Source organism: Aegilops tauschii, chromosome 7 (assembly GCF_002575655.3).
Source record: "Aegilops tauschii subsp. strangulata cultivar AL8/78 chromosome 7, Aet v6.0, whole genome shotgun sequence".
NCBI lineage: Eukaryota > Viridiplantae > Streptophyta > Magnoliopsida > Poales > Poaceae > Aegilops > Aegilops tauschii.
The window spans coordinates 388,454,977-388,462,222 of record NC_053041.3 but is presented as its reverse complement, the minus strand read 5'-3'; the positions used below and the strand labels follow the sequence as shown (position 1 = coordinate 388,462,222).

Here is a 7,246-nt window from a genome sequence, read left to right as displayed (position 1 = left end):
ACTAGGGCGCCTGGGTCAAAATTCCGCTTACCAAACAAGATGTCGAGAGGCGAACTCTGTAATTCCCCTCCTGCAAAAGTGATAGCGGCTGTAGCATCCGTGTGGAAGAGGGTAAGCTTTCGGCAACACCTTTTGCAGATTGGAAAGGATGAATACTTGTGTTGGGTCCTGCAGACCAGGATAGCCTCAGATCAAAACCTAATAAATGTACCTGGGGTTGATCATATTTTTTGGGCAATAAGTATTCAGGAATTTGAGCGCTTATGTAGCTAAAAACTCTGCCACCTGAATACTTGATTCATTAAGGTCGTCACCCTATACCCGGAAGTCTCTATCGTTTTCTTTGTCTGTTAAGCTTCACAGGGTTGGGACTCCCTAAATCAAACTGCAATCGTTGTTTATCAACCACTCACGACGACACCGAGATCTTCGACTTAGCTCCCACAGGTCATCCACCCGGGGCGGAAGATAACGAAAGGCAGACAAAGTCCTAACTAAATCAACACAGAATAACCTCAACCTTCTACCCATTCCATCCATCATATCAGTCGAGGAGATTCGTTCTTATCTATAGATAAGGCAAGAGAGAACTTATGACCTCGCGGATGGAGAGGGATTCGAACCCCCCGGTATTCCTATCAATACTTCGGTTTTCAAGACCGACTCTTTCAACCGCTCAGACATCCATCCCTGCGCTCGCCCGCCCTATCTATCTGTGCGCTGGCAGGTAGGGGCAACTCTATGTGATTCGCTACGCTTGCTTGCGCCCCACCCCGTAAGCTGACTCTATTGCCTAGCGGTTAGCGACACTTTTCCGGTAGTACGAATCGCTACGCTTCGCTTCTTTCTATATGATAATATGCACCGTCGGATCACTAAGGCCGACTTTCGTCTCTGCTCGACGGGTGAGTCTTGCAGTCAAGCTCCCTTCTGCCTTTGCACTCGAGGACCAATGTCCGTCTGGCCCGAGGAAACCTTTGCACGCCTCCGTTACCTTTTGGGAGGCCTACGCCCCATAGAAACTGTCTACCTGAGACTGTCCCTTGGCCCGCGGGTCTGACACAAGGTTAGAATCCGAGCTCTTCCAGAGTGGTATCTCACTGATGGCTCGGGCCCCCCCGGAAGGGGGCCTTCTTCGCCTTCCACCTAAGCTGCGCAGGAAAGGCCCAAAGCCAATCCCAGGGAACAGTAAAGCTTCATAGGGTCTTTCTGTCCAGGTGCAGGTAGTCCGCATCTTCACAGACATGTCTATTTCACCGAGCCTCTCTCCGAGACAGTGCCCAGATCGTTACGCCTTTCGTGCGGGTCGGAACTTACCCGACAAGGAAAATCAAAGAAGAAGAAAGCCCTGGTATTCTCTACTTGAATTCAGGAAGATTCAGATACCGAAATCAGGAACCATGGAAAGCAGATACCTGATTCTATATATATATAAAAGGGATATAAGTGCTGGATCTGAACTATTGAAATTAGTGAATTGGCGGAAAAGCAGGAATGAAGGTTGGGACAGAAAGGGGAGAGGAGAGCCCGGACGAGGAAAACAAGCACCCCTTTTAGAATTCTAGGAAACAAGCAATACTTTCCCATCTTGAACTGAACTGAACAGAGCACAGAGACTAGAATCAGAACTGGAATTCCCTTCTCTGAATTCAAAAGCCCACCCGGACTTGGTTTGAGAAGTAGCTTGTTCAATTTGTCCTCAGCAGAAGCGAAACCTGTTGCCAAGAGATCGAAATTCCAATCAGAAAATAAGTACTTTGAATCAAGAAATGACATTGCGTAGAAGTGAAGTGAACTAGAGAATTCCAGTCAGAAAAGCAATCGGATACTGAAATCTCTTCTCTGAAAGCTAAAGCTTTACAGATTATAGGAAAGCAAGCACCACGAAGGGCAGTACCCAAACTATAGGTTATCTTGTGTCTGGGCAAGCAAGGTCAAGTAGTGGCATCCTATTACCCTAAATGGAAAGCAAAGTAGGTTATTCAGCCATCCCTCGCGAACAATCAGAAGTCCCAGTTTCCTTAACTAATCTCGCCAATTTATCACTTGACCGACCCAGAGACTAATCTATCGTTGGCCCAGGCAAAGAGTGAGAAAAAGCAGAAAAAGGAGTAGCTTGCAGTGAGGAATGAAAGCTGGTGTTTTACCACCATTCAGCAAGAGAAACCCACTGGAACCTTTTCATAGGACCATAGAAAACATGCTGCTTCCTGTATAGGGATGACTGCTTCTTTAATGAAGTTGATCGTCTATCTCAAGTGGTGGTGATCGACTCCACGAATAGCCTGAACCTGAGAAATGTAGATCTGCAAACGGGAACTTCCTGTTGTCTCGAATCAGGTCTGCTATTTCTATTCATAACTCTCTGGCTGGAATCGACCAAAATAGCCCTTGACGGCAATAAGAGGATCCTAACCACTACACGGTTCGAAATATCAATCGAATGATACCTCAATTGAACCTGCTGAGTCAGTTATTGGAAAGATATCACTATCAGCCTCACAGCAATCTTTAGGAAAATGCAGACACAGTAGTTTTTTCGAAACTTGTTCAGATACCGCAAGCAACTACCAGTATCGATCTTCTAAAGAAATGACCTTCGTTGCCGAAGTGATAGACAAACAATTCTATAGCGGACTTGGACTAGCGACACATTTCTCCATATATGAAATTCAATTCACCCGACATCAAAGAGAAGCTCAAGCTCGGGATCAAAGATCAGCTACAGATCGGGCTGGCATTCATCATAGTCGGCAGCTTACTTTTGACTGAAACATTTACTTTGCACTACATCCGTAAGAATCTGATGGAAAATGACTGCAACGCAATCAATTTCTCCCTTCCTCGTGTGCGCGTATCGTATATAGTTCAATGAGAAACAATGCTTTCTGATATTCACGAATTGGATTCGAACCAATGTCCCCCGACTCCTCTACCGAATAAGGATCGTGATTCACATTTCCTCGTTCTCTTTCTAGCTGCCCATATGGGTGGCTGCTATCATCCCCTTTTGATAGCTTCTTATCCGCATCCGCGAGCATAAGCGGAATAGCCTGAACACTCATAGCGATTACCTCAACCCTTGTCTTTCCTTTGGCTCCGCTCGGTGGGGGGAACCCAATGTACCAATTCTTTCACTCGACCCTGCTCCTTCTTCTTTCTCATTTGCCTCTTTCCCTCTCTCCTGCTCCCCCCCCGACTGTCACTCTATGGCAAAGCTAAAGCTTTCCTGGCGCTTGGTGAATAATCTTTCTATAGGGACAAATAAAAGCCCAGTTTTGACCTTGCTGCATATAACATCTAGCATTTCATGTGTCTGAATGTAACAGCCAATAATCTGGTTTGCAAACCTATCTTTGCCCTCCTCGACTGCGGGAGCCCTCCATCGTTGCAGTACAATAGACGTTAATTTCAAGCGTAGCTTACTGGACATACGGTCAAGAACTTCTTGCAGCCTTCGAAAGAAGACTTTAGACATGACGCCAACACCTACGATAGGAATGCCGAATAGTATATCGTCTGCGTAGCGAGCGAAATAGACGTACTTGGTAGAATCCCCATTCTCCTCTTGGGCCATAGCATCGAATTGCAAGTCGAGTTGATGCAGGAATGATTGAATCAAAACAGGCGAGATCGGTGATCCTTGTGGAAGGCCGACTTCACTGTTTGAGTAGTCATTCCCTTTCTTAGAAAGTATCGGTGTCTTGAGAAAGCAATTGATGAGGTCAATGAGAGGAGCGTTATCTGTACCTAAGAGCTTAGACAAATGTTCAAGTAGTAACCGATGGTCTATGCTATCGAAACACTTGACCACGTCCACCTGAACCATATAATCCATAGACGGCCATTGAGTTAATGCACGGAAGAAGGGCCGAGAACCTTGCGGAAGCCCTGCGCAGATGGGGAAATTCGTGGATCTAATGAGTCATTGAGTAGCTCTGCCAACGCGGTTAGTATAAGTCGATCGGCTGCCGCCGGTTGAGTGATAGGCCTACCTAAATGCTCCCGGCCTTTTCTTTGGTCTAAAGGACCTAAACTACTCACTTGCCAAACTGCCTATTCATATGCCCTTTCCTAAACCACTTTGCTAGTTCTATACACCTGCCAGGATGCTTCTATTGCTTGTTACGTATTTGATACTGCTCACTATAATGGAATAGCTTTGTACTCAGTACATGATTGCTTTATAGCACCTGTAGCTTATGCAAACAAATTCCCTCAGAGTGGCAGCTTTTCAATGTCTAGCTAATCCACTGCATCTTATAAATTGTATAGTTATTCAGAACCTCTTCCTTCGAGCTCCTATGGAAGACCTTGGCCGCACGCGCCTTAGGCGATTTCTATTTTCTTTAGTTTAGAATTAGTCTTTAATTTAGGCCGCAGGTTTCTACAAATTAGGTTAGGCCAAGATATTTGAACTTGTGCAAACCAACCAGTTCTCCCATTTTTTCCCTGTGGATCGACACCCGAAGTACTACACGATAGGTCATGCTTTGCCTTTTGCAGATGCTAGTACAGTCCTATTTCAATCAAAAAGTAGAGTCCTATTTTCAAGTACAGACCACCGCTTTCTTTTTCTTTGGACTGAAGACCCGCCTGAGTTGATAGTGCTGACTTCCCACCCGAGACTGACTTGCTTACCTCTGCACCAACAGCTTAAATAGTAGAATTTATAACACTCCATTCTTCTATAGATAGCCTAGAATCGGAACTAGAATATGTGCCCGACTTACCTATTTCCAAGACAGTTACTCAACTTCCATCGCCGCTTGACACTCTCGTAGTAGATCATAAGAGAAGTATTCTTTAAAGAAATTCGTATAGAAAGATGGACTAGCTCGAGACCTTGGCTTCAAACAATCGATTGAATCTGGATTCCTTTGCTTATCCTTCCTAGCTATAGTCTCTCTTGTGCCTTCGGCAGTAAAAGTGAAAGATTTCTGTATCAGCAGTTTGTTTCCCCATTTGCTCAAAGAACGCATCAAACCTGTTCCCTCACCGTATCAAAAGATCAAGCAGAAGAGTCCTCTTCTTCAAGAAGAGTTTTTCATTTCACTCTTCCGCAGCAATGCCCAGGCAATAAAACAATATGAGCAAAACAATATCATAGCAAACGGTATGTGCTGGTTGGATAGAGCAATCAGTAGTTTACGTTCGAGCCAATCTTCTCTCTAGTAGACTTTAGATTCAGTCGTCCGTTTGTTTTGTTTTGAATTGACATAGAGAAATCTTTCTCGCGTTCCCTTAATTCAGGAATAGGTGGCGAAGGCTACTTGTTCCTTGTATATATATATAAAGGAAAGGGGTTATTTTTCCTTTACGGCAATAAGAGTTGATTCCCTTGCTTGTAGTTTTGGATCGATTCTGCGATAAGGCTGGATGGCCAAGGTGCCCTTTCGAGACTAGGACTCTCAGGTGGGTAAGATTCGGAAAACAGAAAAGCTAACCTGAATTCCTGCTTATCCCTAGGCTGCTGCTCTGTACTGCCTTCCCTCAAGTCGGTATCTTCTTCCATCATGAAAGTCGGTAAGCAATCTAGTCGGCAACAGGGAAATCAGGAACTCAAACTAATAGCTTCCTTGGTCTCTGAACAGAGCACTACACTAGATGAGGGAATCGATGGATGTGCACCTTTTAGGGGAAGAATGCCACAACCCTTCCTTCCGATACTTTGGGCCTTACAAGATTCTAGCACGTGTTGGTGCTGTTCCATATTAACACCGGGAGCTACCTTCAACTTCTCAAGTGCACCCTGTATTTTTCACGTCTCTAAGCTTCGACGTGTTGTTCCCCCGCCCACTGTCTCAGGTATCCTCTCGTTTACCATCCGAGACTGACAATCCCCCTGTCCCTATGCAAGTTTTGGTGAGTCGTTGGTATAAGTAATAAAGGGAGATCAAGTCCTGGAACAAGGCTTGATTCGCTGGTCCGAGTCGATGGCACTGGACAATACTTGGGAGGACCTCATCGACCTGAAGACTCGTTTTCCTTATGCACCGGCTTGGGGTCAAGCGCTTTCTCAAGGAAGGGGGAATGTTAGCGCTTCTACTTCGAATACTCGTGCCCCGATTACAACACAAGACGACGTCGGCCCACGAGCCAGACCCAGGAAGAATACGAAGTCCAATTTCCTCAACCGCGCACACGGATAAGACGCGAGACAGTTTCTGAGGGATAGAAGTCTTGATCGGGCCAAGCCGGCATAACAGTTAGTAGTTCGCATTACTTTATCTTCCGAAGCGCGCACATTCGAGTTCAGTATGGATGCACTGAGCGCTTAAGACCACTCGCTGGATGATATGGTCAATCATACTCCAGAGTGGGGACAGCATAACAATAACATTCTCTCTTTAGATTCGAGATGTATTGATCGAGACGTGCCTCACTCTAGTGAGGATTTGAGCTCCCCGATAGACGTAGGGCCCGCTCGGTACGCTGTCATTGTTTAGGGGGGTTCTTAATTATAGCATGAAAGTCCGAGTTGGAGGAATGATATTGGGCTTGAGAAGTGAGCAAGGAACCTGACATAACATTCCTATGGTTCCTCTGTCCCGGTCTTGCACCACTCTCATATCCATCAATCAATTTCATAGATAGTTACTATGGTTGTTTCTTCCTCCATTCACTAAAGCAAATGGAGCCTTTCCCTCCTCGAGTCAGCAAGCCAACTCGAGCGTTTTACCCTCGTGTCACTAGCGCAACACGAGCCATTCAAAAAAAAGTCTTGGAACTGAAGAGAAATCCATCTCTATACAAACTCTTTATGTTCTTGATATTGATTGAGTTACGAGAATGAAGAAGCGTAGCACACCTTTTCTCTCAATTCAAGTTTCCATTCAATAAGTGCATCAAGTATTTCGTATAGAAAGAAAAGGAACCACTTCTCTTCTCTTAAGTATATGAAAAATAGCTTTTTGGTCCCTTTCGTCCAGAGGTTAGGACATCGTCTTTTCATGTCGAAGACACGGGTTCGATTCCCGTAAGGGATAGGTACTTATTCCCGGCCGGCGGTATCAAGAACCCGGATAGTCAGTAGGAAACTCCAATCTGCAAGCGGAACAACGAGTTTAGAAGGCACGTTCTTGAAAGAGCAGGCTGACTATGAAACTCATATAAGGCTCGCGATCGGGTGCATTGTTGACTCGGGGGCGGTTCCATAGGCGGCTACTCTAAGACGGATCAAGTTGGGCTATATATTATGGCAAGTTGACCCTACTTTCCAATTTCATAGATAGAACAGTTCTAG

General features: G+C 45.3%; 1 non-coding gene across 1 annotated transcript; it reads right to left on the bottom strand.

The window, feature by feature from the left end:
* Nucleotides 1–602: 602 nt before the first annotated feature.
* On the bottom strand, nucleotides 603–690 carry TRNAS-UGA (transfer RNA serine (anticodon UGA)). The gene has a single exon. It is a non-coding gene; the product is annotated as a tRNA-Ser (tRNA).
* Between the last annotated feature and the right edge of the window lie 6,556 nt (nucleotides 691–7,246).